The sequence below is a fragment of the Erythrolamprus reginae genome, chromosome 1, assembly GCF_031021105.1.
Source record: "Erythrolamprus reginae isolate rEryReg1 chromosome 1, rEryReg1.hap1, whole genome shotgun sequence".
Classification (NCBI taxonomy): Eukaryota; Metazoa; Chordata; class Lepidosauria; order Squamata; family Dipsadidae; genus Erythrolamprus; species Erythrolamprus reginae.
The window spans coordinates 83,010,313-83,032,865 of NC_091950.1; the positions used below are offsets into that span (position 1 = coordinate 83,010,313).

Here is a 22,553-nt window from a genome sequence, read left to right on the forward strand (position 1 = left end):
TATGATGAACAGTTGAAGGATCTGAGTATGTGTAGTCTAGTAATGGCAAAATCTTTCTAGACTGAATGCCCAAAGCATGCATTCATGTGAATGCGCACATGTGTGTCCGAACACCCAAAGTTCAATGCACATGTGGTCTCCATACATGCACCCCACCCCCATGGGGCTACCTTTGAAAAGTGTTCGGAAACTTAAGATCGTGCAGAATGCAGCTGTGAGAGCAATCATGGGCTTCCCTAGGTATGCCCATGTTACACCAACACTCCGCAGTCTCAATTGGTTGCCGATCAGTTTCCAGTCACAATTCAAAGTGTTGGTTATGATCTATAAAGCCCTTCATGGCACCGGACCAGAATATATGCGAGACCGCCTTCTGCTGCATGAATCCCAGCGGCCAGTTAGGTCCCACAGAGTTGGCCTTCTCCAGGTCCCGTCGACTAAACAATGTCATTTGACGGGACCCAGAGGAAGAGCCTTTTCTGTGGCAGCCCCGACCCTCTGGAACCAGCTCCCCCCAGAGACTAGGATTGCCCCCACCCTCCCTGCCTTTCGTAAATTTCTTAAAACCCATCTCTGCCTTCAGGCATGGGGGAACTGAGGCATCACCCCTTGCCTATGTAGTTTTATGTATGGTATGTTTGTGCGTATGCTTTTTAAATAATGGGGTTTTTAGGCTTTTAATGTTAAATTGTTATTTAGACTTTTAATATTAGGTTTGTTATTGTATATTGTTTTATCACTATTGTGAGCTGCCCCGAATCTTCGGAGAGGGGCGGCATACAAATCTAATCTAATAATAATAATAATAATAATAATAATAATAATAATAATAATAATAATGCACGTCACACACACACATGCCCCGCCCCCAAACGTGTGGCATAGACCTGAAGATCAGCTGGCCAGCACTTGCACAGTGGAGCTGAATTGGAGCATTGTTTAGTCACACGCCCACAGAAAGGGGGCTGCATGCCATAGGTTTGCCATCGCGGGTCTAGTCTAACAAAGAGAAGGACTAAAGGTGACATGGTAGCAATCTTCCAATATTGTTAAGTCTGACACAAAGAAGTGGGGGATAATCTATTCTCCGAAGCATCTGAGGCCAAGACAAGAAGTAGCGAGCGGGAAGTCAACAAAGAGAGATCCAACCTAAAACTAAGGGATTTTAATAGGAAAGTGAACACAAGAACAAGGGGACACAATCTGAAGTTAGTTGGGGGAAAGATCAAAAGCAACGTGAGAAAATATTGTTTCACTGAAAGAGTAGTAGATCCTTGGAACAAACTTCCAGCAGACGTGGTAGATAAATCCACAGTAACTGAATTTAAACATGCCTGGGATAAACATATATCCATCCTAAGATAAAACACAGGAAATAGTATAAGGGCAGACTAGATGGACCATGAGGTCTTTTTCTGCCGTCAGTCTTCTATGTTTCTATGTTTCTAAGGAGAAATTTCCTGACAGTGAGAGCAATTAACCAGTCAAAATACGTCCCCCCCCCCAACACTGGAGATTTTTAAGAAGAGATTGTACAGACCTTTATCCAGAATGGTTTAGGGCAGTAGTGGGCAGCATTTACCTTCACTTCCGGTTCAGAACTGTGAATGCTCCACTTCGTTCACATGCTTCACTTCTGCCCATGCACAGATAATCTGTGATGATGTCCGGATGGGTGGGTGGAGCCACCACCACCACTACCAGTTCACCCAAACTGGGGTGTACCAGTAGCAGTGAAGGGCTACCAAAATCTTTACTACCACACTTTGGGCATGGTAGGTGAAGTAGACCCAGAGACAGGGTTTGGAGCAATCGGTACTTTTATTCAGCTCAGAGAATAAGGGACAGCTCAGCAAGGTAAAGTGACAATTCAGCGAGTACCGACTGACTCTGGCTGGAGAAACCGCTCCTTTTATATATTTGCGGTTCCCGCCAAAGCCAGAGCCGGCCGCGTCTGAGCCAATCAGGAGCGACTTCCTGCTTGGGCTCAGACAGCGCTGAAAGAGGAACAAACTATTTACAGAGTTACAAGGTAGCCATTACAGGATACAACACCCCTCCCCTCATAGTTGGACACATCCATCAAGAAAGCCATGTGACAAAGTCGTCCAATCGGTGGGGCCTCTGAGGAGCTCGCGCTGACCTGCGCAGTTCAATTTCTCCTTCGCCACCGACTGTGGAGGATGGCTCGCCGCTGTTCTCCCGGTGTTGCGGACTTGGCCTGGCGGGCCCAACGAAGGCTTCGGAGGACGAGGATGGTTCGGCGTCGCTGGATGGTTCCCCCTGGCCCGATAAGTCTCTTTGCGTGTCTCTTATTTCGGGCAATGTACTAAAGTCTGTTGAAGGGGGAGAGTCCATGTCAGCGGTTTGTGGCAATTGATTTTCTGTTCGCTTCCGAATGTGGTCTATGTGTCGTTTCCACAAACGACCATCCTCTAGTTTAACAACATAGGTCTTAGGTGCATTTTGCTTAACAATAATTCCCTTCATCCAGTTTACATTTCCATCAAAACTTTTTACATATACATTTTGTCCCAAATACATTTCTCTTTCAGGTTTTGTACACATTTGGTTATTATTAACACAGAACCTTGGGTTTAACCTGTCTAGTGGTGACCTCAACTTCCTTCCCATCAATAACTCTGCAGGGCTTACATGTGTGTGCGAGTTAGGGGTAATGTGTTGGGTGAGTAAGAATTGGTCCAAGTTCTGTTGCACATCCCCAGGGCCTGATCTGCGCAATGCCTCCTTTGCCACCCGTACGTAACGTTCTGCCAACCCGTTAGCCCAGGGCGAATAAGGCGAGATGAGGGCATGCCTGACCCCTAGGCCATCTAGGAACAATTCGAATTGCCTGGCTGTTAGCTGTGGCCCATTGTCAGACACTAAGAGATCTGGGCAACCATGGGATGCAAACAGTCTGCTCAATACCTTGATAGTGGCACTTGTGGTTATGTTGTTCATTGCTATTATTTCCAACCATTTGGAGAAAGCATCAACCACTATTAAAAAATACTGAGACCCCACTGGGCCAGCAAAATCAATGTGGATTCTAGACCAAGGACCCGCAGGCTGTTCCCACTCAGCCGGAGTTGTTTTGGGGGGACTGGGTCGTGACTCTTGGCACGGATCACACTTTGAAACCCAATTTTCAATATCAGCATCCAGCCCTGGCCACCATAAATGCCCCCTTGCCAGGCTCTTCATCCTGACAATCCCAGGATGACCCACATGTAACATTTTGAGTACCTTTCCCCTTAGGCTTTTGGGAATGATCACTCTATCCCCCCACAGTAAACAACCTTTTACATACGATAGTTCAAGTCTTTTGTTTTTAAAATCACACAATTCAGGTTTCACAACATCATTTTGCCATCCCTTTAGAACACAGTTCACCACTTGTTTAAGGATTTGATCTTGCTGCGTGTGTGCAGCTACCTCTTTTGCTGTGGTTAGTGGGTTTTCCTCGAGTTCTATCATTAACACATCTGTGGAAGGAACAGGGTCTTCCACTAAGTCTGCTATGGGGCATCTGCTTAGGCCGTCTGCATGATTGATTTCCTTCCCCCCCTTGTGGGTGAGCTCATACTGATACCCTGAGAGGAAAAGAGCCCATCTGATTAGTCTTGGAGACATGAAAGGTGGAGTGGGCTTGTTGGGGGCTAGCAGGCCTAGTAAGGGTTTGTGGTCAGTGACTAGCTCAAAGCTTCTTCCAAAAATGTAATTGTGAAACTTCTTTACCCCTGCCACTAATGCTAGAGCCTCCTTGTCTAACTGGCTATAATTCCTTTCTGTGCTGGTCATGGTTCTAGAAAAAAATGCTATTGGGGCCTCTGTCTTATTAGGTAGAACGTGAGCTAGGACTCCTCCTATGCCGTACGGCGAAGCGTCGCACGTGAGCCTAATGGGTAGTGAAGCACTATATTGGACTACTACACTTTTAGAGGTTAATAAATTTTTTATTTGAGAAAAAGCTTCACGTTCAGTTTTCCCCCATGTCCAGCGGGCTTCCTTCTGGAGTAAACGATGGAGAGGCTCTGCTACTGTTGCCTTCTGCTTTAAAAAAACGGAATAAAAATTAAGGAGGCCCAAAAATGCCTGCAGCTCATTCTTATCTCGTGGCTCTGGGGCTTCTCTAATTGCTCTCAGCTTCTCTGTTGTGGGGTGGATACCTTCCTTATCTATTTTATATCCTAGGAATTCTATACTGTTGGTTCCCCAGACACATTTATCAGGCTTGATTCTTAAACCTTTGTCCTGTAACCTCTTAAGTACTTCCCTTATTCTTTTGTTTACTTGTTCCTGGTTTTCCCCTGCAATTAAGATGTCATCAAAGTATGGAATGGCCCCATTTACCCCTGACAATAGGCGTTCCATAATGCTCTGGAATATTCCTGGGGCTATGCTTACCCCAAACTGTAACCTCGTGCATTTGAAAGCCCCCCTGTGCGTTACAATTGTTTGAGCGTTTGCTGTTTGTTCATCGACCGGAAGTTGCTGGTAAGCTTGCGCCAGGTCGATCTTTGCGAACCTTTTCCCCTCCCCCAGGGAGTGTAGCAGTTGTTGCACAACCGGGATGGGGTAGGGGTGGTGTTGGAGTGCCTTGTTTAGGGTCGATTTGTAATCAGCGCAAACTCTTAAAGAGCCATCTGGCTTCAGAGGGGTAACTATGGGAGTTTCCCATGGCCCCTGCTCCACAGGGACCAAAATACCTTGGCTAATGAGTTTGTCCAGCTGTATGTCTAGTTTGGGGAGGAGCGGCAGGGGGACCCTGCGAGGTTTTAGTCTGATCGGTGGGACCTTGGGGTCAATAGAGAAAGATATAGGGGGCCCTTTATACAATCCCAGTGTGGGGCTGAACACTTCAGGGAACTCTTTCACAAAGTTAGGCATATCATAACAGTTTACATTACACACACCCGAAATCTCGATCCCCAGTGGTTCCATCCATGCTAAACCCAGAAGAGAGTGCTTGGCCCCTGTTACAATAAGCATGGGAAGGGTACATTTAACATTCTTGAATGCGATAGGTACATTTGCTGTTCCCAAGACCGAGATTACTCCCCCCTGAAAGTCTCTAATCACCAAAGAGGTTTGATTTAGGTCAGCCTTAGATACATTAGGCATATACAGTTTAAATTTTTCCCAGGGCATGATGGTATATCTAGAGCCCGTATCCAGCTCCATTGAGCAAGGTTGGTTATTGAGTAGCAGTGATATAACAATTTTAGCCCCCTTTTTGGTTGCCGTGTTATTCACGGAAAATTGAGAGTTACCTCTATAGTAGTCGCGGTTAGCGGTTGAGTAGTTCCTTTGACCCGCGTTGCGGAATGGTCTCCTTTCTCGCGCTTGGGGGGTCTGGTTTTGAGGTCGCTGGTATTGCGGTGTGGCAAATGTGTCCTCTGGCGCTGTTGCTCTGCATGCGATGGCGATGTGGCCTCTCCGGTTGCAACGGCGGCATGTAGCGTCTCGGAAGGGGCATCGATGGCGCTGGTGATTTCCCCGGCAGCCCGCGCAGGGGGCTGGGTGAGTAGCTCTCAGGTGTCTCGGCTGGTCTTGCACCAGGAGGCAGTTGTCTCCGCTGGAACTTTGTTGGCTGGGGTTGTCTGTTTCCACGGCGCTGGGAGACGCGGAGTCGATTTTTGCAATGATTTCCCGCCTTCCGTGCTCTTTCAATTCTCTCGCCGCCGCGTCGGCTGCTTCTGCGGTTTGCGCCAGTTTAATTACGGTTTGTAGAGTCGGCTCTTCTTCGATGAGGAGTTTATTTCTCACCGTGTTGCTTTTCATGCCGAAAACCAGGGCGTCGGTGAGGCGAGCTTCCGGGTCTTTAAACTTGCATTGAGCAAGTACCGTTCGCAGCCGCGTTGTAAACTGGCTGATCGACTCGGTTTCCCTCTGAACCATCATGTGGAATTGATGCCGAAAAACCATGGCTGGTTTGGTCGGCTTGAAGTGGCTCGCCAGTTTTTGTTGTAGGACGTCCCACGCTGTGGCTCTTGCTTGTTCTGGTTCGGTGAGAGTTTGGGCTAGTCTGCGGATTTCTGCGCCGCAGTAGTTAAGGAAAATAGCCCGTCTGCGATCGGCTTCGGCGTCCTGCATTCCCGCCGCCTCGAGGAAGATCTCGAAGGTGGCCATGTACTCGTCCCATGTCGATTTCTCGGGATCGAAGAGTTCCGGAGCCTGGCCGATCTGGATTTTGTCCATGTTGCACGCGAAGTTTCTTCCGTCCGTTCGTCGCCAGTGAAGTAGACCCAGAGACAGGGTTTGGAGCAATCGGTACTTTTATTCAGCTCAGAGAATAAGGGACAGCTCAGCAAGGTAAAGTGACAATTCAGCGAGTACCGACTGACTCTGGCTGGAGAAACCGCTCCTTTTATATATTTGCGGTTCCCGCCAAAGCCAGAGCCGGCCGCGTCTGAGCCAATCAGGAGCGACTTCCTGCTTGGGCTCAGACAGCGCTGAAAGAGGAACAAACTATTTACAGAGTTACAAGGTAGCCATTACAGGATACAACAGTAGGATGCCCTGCATTTTCTTTCAACATCTTTCAGTGCAAATTGGGTGCTCTGGGATGGAGCTCCATTTTCGCTACACCACTGAGTCCCCCCCATCTGGGCAGTAGCCCACCCCTGACCGGTAGCAACCTACCACTAGTTCCTGCTTAGGTAGGGGGTTGGACAGTGATGGGCTACCAAAAAATTTTCCACCACACTGTGGGCATGGCTTATGCATTTTGTTTCAACATCTTTCAGTGCACATTGGGTGCTCTGGGGTGGAGCTCCAAATTTTGCTACCGGAACTGCGTTCCTGACCGTTCCCGTAGGAGCCCATCACTGGGGTTAGATTAGAAGACCTCTAATGTCCCTTCCAACATTGTCATTCTGTATTCTGTATATCCTGGAGGCATCATACCTTGTGTTAGTTCTTTTGAGCCATGCAGAAAATTATTTTGGCACACAGTCATTTTGACTGTGGAAATTACTGATTATATAATTTGTTGCCTTCTATTTGCCTCTTTTTGTGATCCCGCTAACACAACTTGATTTTTATGCAAGGATTTTCTATCTGTACTTTTGCACAATCTGACTTACACAATCTGACTTACATGTATTTCTATATACTATAAGTAAAGTTATTCATTAAGGTAATGAGGGAATGGGGAGATCTTGGCTCTCATCTATTATGCTAACTCTTCTTAGTGCACCATTAAATCTGCATGATGTTTTCCTTTGATGTTGCTTTACTCTTTTGTTGGATTGAGTCCACTGCTGACCAGAGCAACTCCAAAGCTAGTCAGATGGGAGAGGGAGACGGAGCACAAATAATATGTCAGTCAAGAGCTGATTTTATAATATAATCTGTTACTGCAAGAGTGACCAGCCTGATATATTCATTCAAAAGTGATACAATCTGTATAGTCTGGAGGACAGAAGGAAAAGGGGGGACATGATCGAAACATTTAAATATATTAAAGGGTTAAATAAGGTTCAGGAGGGAAGTGTTTTTAATAGGAAAGTGAACACAAGAATAAGGGGACACAATCTGAAGTTAGTTGGGGGAAAGATCAAAAGCAACATGAGAAAATATTATTTTACTGAAAGAGTAGTAGATCCTTGGAACAAACTTCCAGCAGACGTGGTTGGTAAATCCACAGTAACTGAATTTCAACATGCCTGGGATAAACATATATCCATTGTAAGATAAAATACAGGAAATAGTATAAGGGCAGACTAGATGGACCATGAGGTCTTTTTCTGCCGTCAGTCTTCTATGTTTCTATGTTTCTACATAGTATGCATTAAATTGCAATTACGGTAAGTCCAATCACAATTAAGATATATGACTGGAAAACTGAAAGTTTTCTTATGGCTGATTGCCAATTTACACATTCTCACTTGATTTTATCCGTATTCAAAATTTACTGGCTTTTCATTTTAAAACACAATAAAAAATCCCCTCTTGGTTCTTTAAGACTAAATCCTGTGCACTGTGCTAGTAGAATTTATTTAAAAAGTTAATATGCACAGGATTGATTTAAATTAGATAGAATTGTGACATTGTGGATCAGGTGTTTTTTTTTTAATCCTTCTTTAAAACACTCTTGTATCTAAGGCTGCTTTGAATGCAGTCATTAAGAATTTTTAAATAAAGCATCAGTATATTTTGATTAACCAAGGTAATTTTCATTAATGATCACACTGGGAATGTTAATTGTTAGCCTCAATGATTGACTGAGCGCATTAATACACTGCAGCTAAACCTGAACAAGATGGAATCGATGACCATAGGGAACAAAGGGAGACTCTACTTTATATACTGTATATTAAAGGATTTACTTCTCCCTCTTTTTATGAGCCAGAAACCTCCTAAAGTAGGTCAATTCTATTCTGATCAAATGGCTGCCTTCTGCCCCAACTGAAATTTCCACAATGTTTTCCAGAGCAACAAGAAACATAAATTTGCAAAACAGATCACTGCTGGTTTATGTATGATTTAGGAGTTTGCATATCTAGGTAAGTCTGGAAAATGCCTATAAGACATCTTGAAGTTCTGTTGGTTATTAGGCAATAACCTGGCTTGCATGTTAAACCAAGCTATAATATCGATTGACTGATGCTGGATTAACACCATATGTGCACACAGTTAATGTTGTTTTTGTATTCCATACTTTACAGCCAAGCATGGCTCAACCTCAATACGTATGAGAGGGATGTAGGAGCCCTGATGGATTACCACTTAAGTATGAGCCAGTAGTGTGTTACAACTGCCAAAAAAAGCAAATGCAGTCCTAGGCTTCATCAATAGGACAGCATCAAAATCACACGAAGAGTTAATACTGCTTTATACTGCACAGGTGAGACAACACTTGGAATACTGCATCCAATTTTGGTCACTTCAATTCAAAAGGTTATTGAGACTGCAGAAAGAGTACAGAGAGGAGCAGCGAGGATGATTAGGGGACTGGAGGATAAAACATATGAACAATTGCAGAAATTATGTCTAGTCTAAGAAAGAGAAGGACTAGAGGTGACTTGATAGCACACTTCCCATATGTGAGGGGCAGAGAGAGGAGGAGGTCAGCTTATTCTCCAAAGCACCGAAAAGCAAAACAAGGATGGAAAATTATCAGAAAGATCCAGCCTAGAATTAAGGAGAACTTTCCTGAGAGTGAGAAGCTTTGACGTCATGAAGACGTCCTTCCTGTAGTCCACATTTTGGCCAGCCAGGAAGGACATCTCCGTGACATCAAAGCTCCGCCCCTGGAATTCCCTATTGGGATACTCCACCTCCCTTTGAGCCTCCTGACTGGCCGACAGCTCCACGGCTCTTCTGTGAAGGTGACAGCTGGGCAGCGGTGCTTCTCGGCATTCTCCTGAACCCGAACGCCGAACCTGAACTTTTTCGGGAGAACGCTGAGAAGCCCCCTGGCTGTTTCGGAAGGTGACAGACAGGCAGCAGCTCTTCTTGGCGTTCTCCCAAACCTGAACCCGAACCCAAACTTTTGCAAAACTTTTCGGGTTCGGCGTTTGGGAGTACGCTGAGAAGCGCCCGGCTGTTTCAGAAGGTGACAGCCAGGCGGCGGCGGCCGGCATAGCGCCCATTTTTGTGATCCTGGGAGGTGGAGTTTCCCATGGAGGGGAGCCTCAGGGGAATCCCATGATCACAAAAACCGGTGGTGGTGGCAGGTTCGTAAGGCGAAAAAAGTTCGTAAGAAGAGGCAAAAAAATTCCGAACCCCGGGTTCGTATCTCGAAAAGTTCATATGACGAGGGGTTTGTATCACGAGGTACTACTGCATTTAAAAACAATCATACCAGTTCAATCATACAACATATGTCTAATTTCATTGGCCAGGGGGGTGAGGCCTAATTTCCCCAAGCCTGGCGACATAGGTGAGTCTTAAGATTCTTACGAAAGGCAAGGAGGATGGGGGCAGTGCGAATCTCCGAGGGGAGCTGATTCCAGAGGGCCGGGGCCTTCACATAGAAGGCTCTTCCCCTAGGACCCACCAAGCGACATTGTCTTGCCAACGGGACTTGGAGAAGGCCAACTCTGTGGGACCTAACCGGTCACTGGGACCCATACGGCAGAAGTCAGTCCCACAAGTATGCTAGCACACACACACTTTCCCACACTCATTCCATCTCCCCCTGCATGTACACTCCCTGTGCACATGCACACAACCCACCCACCCCATGCATTTGCACAGGCCTCACTGAAGCCTGGGACGGTGAAAAAACAGCCAGATGGGCAAACCGGAATTTCTGAAAAATGTATTTCTGGTTTGCCCATTGTTTATTTTATTTATTTATTTATTTATTTATTTTTATTTATTTAGTCCAATACATAATACACATCGAAGAGATGTGTATTTATACATAGTAATATAAATAAAGAAAAGAATAGAAGAAAAGATATAAAAGTATAGGTGAACATATTTGAAAGGAAGAAAAGATAAATGAGATAAGGATAGACAATTGGACAGGAGACGGAAGGCACACTGGTGCACTTATGCACGCCCCTTACTGACCTCTAAGGAACGTGGAGAGGTCAATCGTGGATAGTCTAAGGGAAAAATGTTTGGGGTTAGGGATTGACACTACTGAGTCAGGTAATGAGTTCCACGCTTCGACAACTCGGTTGCTGAAGTCATATTTTTTACAGTCACGTTTGGAGCAGTTAATATTAAATACTGTTACACTGTTTACTGTAATATTAAATATTGTGATGTTTTTCGCACTCTGGGGCTTTAGGAAGCTTCCCTGAAGCCTCTGTAGTGCAAAAAACAGCACAACTGGGAAACCCTGATGCTTCTGGAGGGCGAAACGGCCTTTCCCAAGGCTGAAAATCAGCTGGCTAGCGTAAGCACTGGAGCTGACATAGGGCAACACTTCGCTTGCCCTCCAATATGGCTCTGCATGCCACCTGAGGTACACGTGCCATAGGTTCACCATCATGGGTTTAGGGTCTTCTGCTTGAGCAGGAGGGTTGGCCCAGAAGACTTCCAAGGTCCTTTCCAACACTATTACTCTTTACTATAATGTGAGAATCCAGCCAACAGTCATTGTAGCCACAGATTAGACTATTGTATTCACTCTGCCGTATTGCCTATAACAGTGATGGCAAACCTTTTTTATCTCGGCTGCCGAAAGCATGTGTCCATGTGCTATTGTGCATGCGCGAGTGCCCACACCCAAAATTCAATGCCTGGGAATGATGAAAACGGCTTCTCCACCCACCCAGAGGCTCTCTGGAGGCCTGAAACAGCCCATTTCCCAAACTCTGCTGGGCTTGGTAAGCCCATTTTTCACCCTCCCCAGGCTCCAGAGACAAACTCCTGGAGACTCTCTGGAAGCCGCAAATGCCCTCCCAAAGCTTCAGGGCAAGCCAAAAGTCAGTTGGCTGGCACACACATGCACATTGGAGCTGAGCTAGAATAATGGCTGGCGTGCCAGCAGATACGGCTCCGTGTGCCACCTGTAACACCCGTGCCATAGGCTTGCCATCACTGGCCTATAAAGACCATTTGGAAATTACATCTGGTTCAAGATACAGGAGCCTGAGCGTTCATAATACCAGTTTGACACACTCTGCATAACTATCAGTTGGCTTTGGAGTATTCGAAATCCTGCTTAGAAACATAGAAACATAGAAGTCTGATGGCAGAAAAAGACCTCATGGTCCATCTAGTCTGCCCTTATACTATTTTCTGTATTTTATCTTAGGATAGATATATGTTTATCCCAGGCATGTTTAAATTCAGTTACTGTGGATTTATCTACCATGTCTGCTGGAAGTTTGTTCCAAGGATCTACTACTCTTTCAGTAAAATAATATTTTCTCATGTTGCTTTTGATCTTTCCCCCAACTAACTTCAGATTGTGTCCCCTTGTTCTTGTGTTCACTTTCCTATTTAAAATACTTCCCTCCTGGACCTTATTTAACCCTTTAACATATTTAAATGTTTCGATCATGTCCCCCCTTTTCCTTCTGTCCTCCAGACTATACAGATTGAGTTCATTAAGTCTTTCCTGATAGGTTTTATGCTTAAGACCTTCCACCATTCTTGTAGCCCTTCTACCCATTATGTTTGTCACCTAGCTACTGGGGCAGGACCATCTATTCTAACTGGAATAATTTTAATTTTAGCATGCATTGTGCTGAATTACATTTTCTCCTCCAGAAGTCTTTTAATAATAATTTAATAATAATTTATTAGATTTGTATGCCGCCCCTCTCCGAAGACTCAGGGCAGCTCCGGGGCTTTACGTCTGCTTTACTGGTGTTGGAGAAGCACACAACTTACTATAAAATATATTTTACTTATTTATTTGAGGGGAGAGATGCTTTGAGTCGGTGTTGACTCTCGGCAAGTGCCTAGACAAATCTTGCAGCTTTATTGGCAAAAAATTTTGGAGATCTTTTTGCTACGCCCGAGAGAAAATGAGTGGCCTAAAGCCACACAGCTGGCTTTGTGCCTAGGATAGGACTACAATTCACACTGTCCTGGTTTCTAGCCTGGTACCGGGGTGAGATTCAGCAGGTTCTGGAAAACTGGTGGTGGAAATTTTGAGTAGTTTGGAGAACCGGAAAATACCACCTCTGGTTGGCCCCAGAATGGGGTGGGAATGGGGATTTTGACTATCCTTCCCCTGCCATGCCCACCAAGCTATGCCAACAGAATTGCTAGGGAACCTCAACATCTACACCAAACTGGCTCTCTTTGAGAAGATAGCAATGCGCCTTCTGCCGCACAAATCCCAGTGACCGGTTAGGTCCCACAGAGTTGGCCTTCTCTGGGTCCCATCGATGAAACAATGCCGTCTGGCGGGTCCCAGGGGAAGTGCCTTCTCTGTGGCGGCCCCCAACCCTCTGGAATCAACTCCCCCCGGAGATTAGGATTGCCCCCACTCTCCTTGCCTTTCACAAACTCCTCAAAACCTCACCTCTGTTGTCAGGCATGGGGAAATGGATTCCCCTGGGCCGTTTCCGCTTTATGTATGGTCTGCATGAGATGTATGATTGTTTTTATATTAAGGGTTTTAAATTGTTTTAAGTATTGGATTTGTACTGTTTCCTGTTGTGAGCCGCTCCAAGTTGGCATACAAACCCAATAAATAAATAAGTAAGTAAGTAAGTAAGTAAGTAAGTAAGTAAGTAAGTAAGTAAGTAAATAAGGTAGGTAGGTAGAGAGAGAGAGATTAGATAGGTAGGTAGGTAGGTAGGTAGGTAGTAGGTAGGTAGGTAGGTAGGTAGGTAGGTAGGTAGATAGATAGATAGATAGATAGATAAATTAGATAGGTAGGTAGGTAGATAGGTAGATAGATAGATAGATAGATAGATAGATAGATAGATAGATAGATAGATAGATAGATAGATAGATTAGATAGGTAGGTAGGTAGGTAGGTAGGTAGATAGATAGATAGATAGATAGATAGATAGATAGATAGATAGATAGATAGATAGATAGATAGATAGATAGATAGATAGATAGATGTATTTATTGGCATCCCTAGCTAAAGTTAGGCAGTTGCAGTTGGGAAGCATATCCAGCAGAAGGAGAACCCAAATCCTTCTTTAAATCCTTCACTATGCCTGGTGTGCAGCAAATCATTTTAAAACAGAAGCAAGAAAGAAAAGGAAGATAAGAGCTGTATGAGTGAAAGATACTGAAGTACAATCCTAGTGTGAATTATTGAAGTGGAATCTGGAATGCACACCACGTTATTAGGCTTTCTTAAGACTGCATCTGATCAGAAGAACTGAGTTACCTGAGAAGTAATAGAGAAGTTGTTGGCTCAAAGCTTTGTAGTCTCAGCCTGCTGAGGAATAGTGACACCGGAGAAGGAGGCAGGGGAGAAAGAGAGAGGGGGGCAGGGGGGGGGGAAGTAAAGAGAAATCAAGAAAGGAGGAACCTTCATTCAGTGCACAAGTGTATTGCATTTCAAAACCAGGCACAAGTCCAAAGTTTAAACACAAACTCACAAAACAATTGTTCAGTAATCGCTAGGGCAATCAAGAGTTGGCCTTTAAAAAATCCAAGCCAAGATTCCAATAGTGGAGAAGTGAAAGATACAATTCATGAAATAATTGTTCTGCTGTTTTTACTGTAGAACATCTTTTCAAGGAAAGTATCTGAACTGCTCTTTGCATACCCAGCATCTCATAAATGACATTTTGAGAAACACTTACGGTGTTTTAACTGGGTCTGTAGCCAATTTTATCTAGTGCAATGTAGTGAACATTTTTTGGTTTGCATGCCAAAATAGCAATAGCACTTAGATTTATATACCACTTCACAGGGCTTTACAGCCCTCTCTAAGCGGTTTTACAGAATCAGCCTATTGCCCCCAACAATCTGGATTCTCATTTAACCCACCTTGGAAGGATGGAAGGCTGAGTCAGCTTTGAGCTTGAGTGAACCAGAGTGCCTTCTGCCCCCTGCCCTGTTCTGTCGGGCTCTCTGGTAGAATCCTCCCAAAAATTCACAGGTACAAATTTCAGACACACACACGTTTGAAAATTCAAAACAATGTTCTTTATAATGAAAATTCACTTAAACTAAGCCCTCTTTTGGTATAGCAAAGAGCACTGGTCTCCAAACAAACTGGTAATTTATACAAGTCCCTTATCAGTTCTGTAATACTTAGCTTGCAGCTGTGAGGCAATTCACAATCCTTTCACAAAGTGAAACACACTTTGCTCTGGTTTAGTTTCAAAGCGGGGGAAAATCAGCACATAAAAAGTCAAAGTCAGTAAAGCAGTCACGAAACACAACGATCAGATAATCTTCCACAATGGCCAAACCCACAGGCTGCTATTTATAGCAGCCTCACTAATTACCACAGCCCCACCCAACCACAGGTGGCCTCATTTTCTTTGATAATAATCTCTCAGTTGTTGTTGCCTATGCATCGCTCTCCGCATGCGTGGCTGTATCATTAACTCTTGTTCCGAATCCAAGGAGGATCTAGATAATTGATCTCCTTCTGAGCTGTCTGCCACACTCTCCTCCTCCCTGTCACTCATGTCTTCTTGGTCAGAGGAGCCTTCATCAGAAGATTCCACCGGGGGTAAAACAGGCCTGCAGCATGTGGATGTCTCCCCCACATCCACAGTCCTTGGGGCAGGAGCTGGGCCAGAGCTAACCACAACAGGCCCTTAAATTTATCTCTTACTAGTATAAGGTGATCAGATGTCCCGAATTTTGCGGGACAGTCCCGCTTTTTTCCTATTTGTCTCGCGTCCCGCTGGGTTTTTAAAAAGTCCCACTTTAGTAGCTGGCAGCTTGAACGCCAGCTGGAAATGCCTTGGAGCTGCTTGCCTTGAACAGCTGGCAAGCAGCTCAGCTTCCAATGTCTGCTCGCAGGGAGACAGAGAGAGAGAGAGACAGGATGGGCGGGGCAGCTGGTGAGTCCTGGGCAATTTCCCAGGGAAACCGAAGCAGCGGATTTGCCATCCCAGCCCTCTGCTTCATCATGTGCTGCTCACGGGTTGATTGGCAGCGTGCCAGGAAAAAGAGAGACCCGCTTCAGCCCCCCGCCTCCTCTCCCACCTTTGCCTCCACCAGGGCAACCCACCATTGGGGCAGGGAAGCCAGGTGGCTCCTTCGCTGCAGCCATCCCGCCCATCGGCCTCTGAGCCCAAAGGAGGAGTGGATTCATTAATTAATTCATTAGTGGATTAATTAATTAATTAATTAATTCATTAATTCATTAATCACTGAATGGATTGATTAATTAATTAATTCAATATTAATTCATTAATTCATTAATTTATTCAATATTAATTCATTAATATTAGATATGTTTGCCACCTTGGCTTACTTATGAAAATAATAAGGGTGGGATTAAAAAAAAGTGACTGGGCTGATACAGGTCATCTTTGTCTTACAACCATTTGTATAGTGATCATTTGAAATTACAATGGCATTGAAAAAAATGACTTATTGCCATTTTTTCACACTTATGACCATTGCAGCATCCCTATGGCCATGTGATCAAAATTCAGACACTTGGCAACAAGTTCATATTTATGACAGTTGCAGTGTCCCGGGGCTATGTGGTCACTTTTATTTTTGACAGATAAAGTCAATCAGGAAGCTAGATTCACTTAACAAGCATGTTACTAACTTAATAACTACAGTGGCAAGAAAGGTCATAAAATGGGGCAAAACGTACTTTTCAGATTTCAGATTTAACCAATTGTCTTACTTAGCAACAGAAAATTTGGGACTCAGTTGTGGTCGCTAAGTCGAAGACTACCTGTACATTGTGCTAAGCCGTAATTGTGTTGTGTGCTTTTCTTTTGGCTTTGGTTCCATGTGCCACGTAAACCCAAATAAATAGACATCCAGCATGAAATAAGCCCCTTCTGCAGGCATGTTTACAATTAATAAATTCTATGAATAACATCTGTGCATCCAATTCTTCTTTTAGTTATTTCTTTTACTGTGGAAGATCACTTCTATGGTCACAGCTTATAAGGCTAATTAGCGCTGCAAATGTTATCACTTTTTGTCCCAAACAACATTATAGAAACACCAAAAAGGATATATTTAAAAAAATATAACTCACAGCTATCGCAATGATCCTTATTGTCTGACCATCTTACCAGATCAGATAGATGAGCACTTCTCTGAAATCTTGCCATCTAGTCGGACCTCAGAAACGTGTCATTTCCATGACGGCTCTTATCTGATGATCCAGCAGACCTGTCCTTTTTTTAGGTCTCCAGGAGGCCACAGGCACCTGCTAGCCCTACCAAGCTGTGCTCTGTTGCCCTCCTGCTCACTCTTGTTCAAATTTATTTTTATTTTATTCATTCATTTATTTTGTCCAATACACAATACACATTGAAGAGAATAGAAAAGTAGTAATATATATAAAGAAAATGGTAGAAGAAAAGATATAAAAATAGAGGAGAAGATATATTAAAGAAAAGATAAAGGAGAGACCATTGGACAGGGGACGGAAGGCACACTAGTGCACTTATGCACACCCCTTACTGACCTCTTAGTAACCTGGAGAGGTCAATCATGGATAGTTTAAGGGAAAAATGTTGGGGGTTGGGGGTTGACACTACTGAGTCAGGTAATGCGTTCCATGCTTCGACAACTTGATTGTTAAAGTCATATTTTTTACAGTCAGGTTTGGAGCAGTTAATATTAAGTTTGAATCTGTTGAGTGCTCTTGTGTTGTTGCGATTGAAGCTGAAGTAGTCGTTGACAGGTAGAACATTGCAGCATATGATCTTGTGGGCAATACTTATATCGTGTTTTAGGCATCGTAGTTCTAAGCTTTCTAGACCCAGGATAGTGAGTCTAGTTTCGTAGGGTATTCTGTTTCGAGTGGAGGAGTGAAGGGCTCTTCTGGTGAAGTATCTTTGGACATTTTCGAGGGTGTTAATGTCCGAGGTGTGGTATGGGTTCTAGACAGATGAGCTGTATTCAAGGATGGGTCTGGCAAAAGTTTTGTAGGCTCTGGTGAGCAGTGTGAGGTTGCCAGAGCAGAAGCGGCGTAGAATCAGGTTAACAACTCTAGAAGCCTTTTTGGCAATATTGTTGCAGTGGTCTTTGGCACTTAGATCATTTGATATTAGTATTCCAAGGTCTTTTACTGAGTGGGGGTTGGCTGTGAGAGCATTTGCTTGTTGATATTTGAAGTTGCCAGGTGTTAGACCAATCTGAGACAAAGTCGAGGTCTTTTTGGAGAGTAGATGTGTTGTCCTTGGTGTTGAAAAGTTTTACATCGTCGGCGAAAAGAACACAGTTGCTTGTGATATGATCACAGAGGTCGTTGATGTAGAGAATGAATAGAGTAGGTCCTAGTACGCTGCCTTGGGGGACGCCACTTTTAACAAGGACAGGGGTGGAAATGGCGCTTCCAATTTTGACAACTTGTTACCTGTTTGACAGGAATGCAGTAATCCAGCTGTGGAGGAATCCTGAGATGTAACCTTGTCCAAATCACATACAACTTTCTCACAAGGCTTTGGAAGTCTTCAAAACCTCAGAAGAAAGTCATGTGAGATTTGGACAAGGCCACCTGCAGCCTGGCACAGCCTCACTAAGGGCTAGGTGAGGTGTGCCTCATTAGCAATAGGAAGAAGAAGCTGGTGAAGATGAAGGTCAGCTGCCAATATTAGGGTGGCAGGCAAGCAGAGCACAGAATGGTAGGGTTAGCAGACACAGTGGAATGAGGGTGGTCTAAAGGGCAGGGTGAGAAGAGATAGGTAGGGCCCAAATTTTGATCATGGGACTGCATGGATTCTGCAATGGCTGAAACTTTGGGGATACGGTGGCTGTTACAACTTAATGGTCACTGAGTGAAGACTATTTGTACTTCAAAGCTGTTTACAGCAGAACCATATCTATGGTAAAAGGATGTAACAAATACAGTATTAAAACATTCATGATATGTTCAAAACTTTAATATGTAAGACATTTAAGATAGGGAATGACAGCAATACCGAAATCTCCTGATGGTGTCCATATACAGTAGTACCTCTAGATACGAGCTGCTCCACATGCGAGTATTCCAAGTTACGAGCCACGAGGGGAGAGAAATTTCTGTTCCAGACCCGAGCTCAAATTCGGGATACAAGCCGAGCGTCCACTAGATGGCGCAAGAATCCTTGCTTCTGGTTATCTCGGAGGGGAAAAACAAAGTCTAAAGCCATTTGTTCCAGATACGAGTCGTTCGACATACAAGCTCCCTTCTGGAACAAATTAAACTTGTATCTAGAGGTACTACTGTACTATGAAGAAATAACAACAAGTTATCCATCTTTGATTATTTTCCTTAATGTTGTCAGGGAGGGGAGTAAACCCGATGTCAGTGATAGCCAGTTCCAGCTGAAGTAATCCTGGTAACAGACTTTGAAACTTCTTAGAAGTCTTATCAGCTCTTCAAGACAGGCTAGGTCAGGAAACAGGCTGCAGAGGAAATACTAGAATTCTATTTTATTGATATAGATGTTCCACCTTCCCTATCTCTTAATACCAAGGAGAATCAAGGTGGGACAATCTTTCTTTCTCATGCTCTTTTTTTCTGAGCTAAACTCGGATTTTATTAATGGTTGAAACATATTTTCTGCAAGATCATGTCTCTGGTCTTCTACACTTGAAATAATGGTAGAAATTTCTCTTGAATGATCTTACTGACCAGGAAATTCAACAGAAAATAATTTGGAGAACGTAGTACTGTAATAGAAATCTATGTACCAAACCATGGAAGATTTTGTAGGTTAAAACCAGGACTTTAAAAGTAAATGGAAACCAGGGTAGGGCATTGAATACAAACCTGATGGGTTGCTGATCAGAAATCAAACTGATGTTATTCTAGAATAATAGTATTTTCCAATGCACTATTTTATTATAGACCCATGTATGGAGAATTGTAATAGTCCAGTGTTATGGTGGCAAAAACATAAGTCACTTAGCCAAGTTTTTACACCTTAGTTAAGACTGTAACTTACACACCAATCAAAGCTGGGCAAGAGTCCTTTAGGCCAGTGATTTTCAACCTTTTTTGAGCCGCGGCACATTTTTTACATTTGCGAAACCCTGGGGTACATTGAGCGGGGGGGGGGCTTAAAAAAGTTTGGACAAAAAAATTCTCTCTCTCTCTCTCTTCCTCCCTTTTGCTTTATTTCTCTCCCTCCCTTTCTCTCCCTTCCTTCCTCTTTCGTTCTCTCTCTCCATCCTTCTTTCTTTCTTTTCCTTCCTTCCTCTCTTTTTTGCTCTCTTTCTCTCTCCCTCCTTCCTTCCCTCCCTCTGTCTTTCTCTCTCCTTTCCTCCCTCTCTTTCTCTCTCTCTCTTGCTTTCTCTCTCTCTCTCTTGTTCTCTTTCTCTCTCGCTCTTTCTCTCTCTTGCTTTCTCTCTCTCTTGCTTTCTTTCTCTCTTTCTCTCTCTCTCTTTCTTTCTCTCTTTCTTTCTCTCTCTGAGCTTCACGGCATACCTGATCATGTGTTGCGGCACACTACTGTGCCGCGGGACACTGCTTGAAAAACACTGCTTTAGGCTACATTCTCATCCTGATAGAAGTTATGATTCCTGATAATCAACTTTTCCCCGTCTTCCTTTCATAAAATAATAGATGTAACCTCCAATTCAGTATATATTTTCTTGGGAGTAACTTTTGTTGAACAAAATGCCACTTGTTTATTTCTTAATAAAAATTATAAGATTGAGCTCCAGAGTAGCAAGAACTCAAATACCTCTAAGACTTTGAAGGGTTAGCTTAAAACACAAACTTAAAAAATAAAAACAGGCAAAAGAAAGTATTTTGGAAATAGCTGGTGTCCCCCTTGCTATTCTGAGATAAATAGGGAGATAATTGACTTTGACCTTCCATCCATCAACACTGGTGACTATCAGGAGTACCTTTTTTATGTGTTCTGGCTTCCCAATGAATCAAGCAGGCTCCATCCTTTGTTCTCCATTCAGTGTTAGAATGAGATGCTTTATCTGTGATCAGGAGGGAGTTAATTACATGGACGATATGACTGCAATGTAAATAACATCTGCTGGCTCAGCAACTGAATATCATCAGTAATAAATGGACCGGTATGTTTATATAGTCATAGATGACTATGACTATATAATCACTTATGACTGCAGTGATTATAGATAATGGAATGAACATAATATAGGGCATACACTCTTGTTACCTGAAACACAAGGTTCTATCATTATATGCACGGAATGCATATGGATGAATCAAAGATACCCACTAGGATCTTCTTTCTTTAAATGGAGTAGACAGCTATTCTAATTCTAATTAGGAAGCAATTATTTGCTGGGGTAAACAATACTTCAGCATATAAGCCTCTTCCAAGAGGGTTGTCGACTTTATGTAATTTCTGTTAAGGTGGTCAGGTACCACTCAGCACAGCACCCAATAGCTAGATGAGATGAGATTTTAAAAGGCCAAGATCAAATGGCTGGTTTTTGTTACTGGTTTCCAGACAGCTGAGACAGACTTCGGATATAACTGCGATGTCCATCCTAGAAAGCTTTACAACTGACATTTGTCATTGAGAAGCCACTAAATAAACCATTTACTCCTTATACAGCAGTGTAGTACAGATGCTGAAAGATCAGCTATCATCTTTTGACTGACATCACTAATTGCAATGATCTCTATCACTTGGGATTGCAGACGACTTACTATAATCTTTTTCATATAATCTTCTTTGAGAAAAGAAAATGACCACCACAATGACTAAAGTGACACAATGACTATTTTCTTCTAGTTTATTTTATTTCAAGCTTCTGGCTAACAAAACCATGCTTCTTCTAACACTTATAAAACAGGAACCCTTTTATTTTAAGGGCTGCGACCTTTTAAAACAGCCGCGCCGCTTCCCAGCTGACTTCCGAAGCCAAACCCGGAACTGGTTTTTTTTTAATTAATATTTTTTTAAAAATCGCGATATAGCGTTTCGCGAAGATCGAGATCGCGAAACTCGAGGGATCACTGTATACCAAGAGTTTGAGACATTGCTTCAAATAATCCAGAAGAGTTCATTATGAAAGTAAAAATGGAAAGTGAAAAAAGGATATGAACATATATTCAAAAACAGGACTATTTTCTTAGAACATACTTTGAAAGCTTTTGATAAAGAAGGATGACAAGTTGCACATTTACCATATTTTTCAGAGTATAAGATGCACCTTTTTACACCCCACCCCACTCCAAAAGAGGATGGAAACTTGGGTGCATCTTATACACCGAATGTATTATTATTATTATTATTAATAATAATAATAATAATAATAATAATAATAATAATAATAATAATATAATAATATTTGTATGACGCCCCTCTCAGAAGACTCGGAGCAGCTATATGTAGCCCCACCCATCTACCTCCCACTCTGCTTGCCAGCAATTTACCTCCTGGTAGCAAACAGTAACAGAGCTTGCTTAGCACAAGCCACTGATTATCTGCCTCCCGACATTCAGCTGAAGTTGCCAGCAAGTCCCTGTGCTAAAATGAAAGTGAAACTAAAGCTGCACTGGGGCCCCATTTGGACAGGGAGTCATTGCTCACAGTCACTCATGTCCTTATCACCTTGAGGTTCGATTACTGCAATGCTCTCTACATGGGGCTACCTTTGAAAAGTGTTTGTAAACTCCAGATCGTGCAGAACGCGGCCGCGAGAGCCATCGTGGGGCTTCCCAGATTTGCCCACGTATCTGCAACACTCCGTGGCCTGCATTGGCTGCCGATCAGTTTCCGGTCACAATTCAAAGTGTTGATCATGACCTTTAAAGCCCTACATGGCATTGGACCAGAGTACCTCCGGAACTGCCTGCTACCGCACGAATCCCAGCGGCCGATAAGGTCCCACAGAGTTGGCCTTCTCCGGGTCCCGTCGACTAAACAATGTCGTCTGGCGGGCCCCAGGGGAAGAGCCTTCTCTGTGGTGGCCCCTGCCATTTGGAATCAACTCCCCCCAGAGATTAGAACTGCTCCCACCCTCCTTGTCTTCCGTAAACTACTTAAGACCCACCTATACCGCCAGGCTAAGATGCATGGGGGATT

The 22,553-nt window shown here is 43.6% G+C and overlaps 1 protein-coding gene across 3 annotated transcripts in view; it reads right to left on the minus strand.

Moving 5' to 3' along the window:
* Positions 1-22,553, minus strand: part of BMF (Bcl2 modifying factor) — a 91,351-nt gene that overhangs the window by 66,684 nt on the left and 2,114 nt on the right. The window contains exon 1 of one of the 3 annotated variants that reach the window (XM_070734224.1): positions 20,386-20,402. The exons of 1 other annotated variant lie outside the window; for it this stretch is intronic. The gene's annotated coding sequence lies outside the window, so the exon portion shown is untranslated. Of the gene's footprint in view, positions 1-13,771; positions 13,837-20,385; positions 20,403-22,553 lie in introns of those variants that run through there. One more of the 3 variants, XM_070734214.1, reaches the window with a different exon arrangement.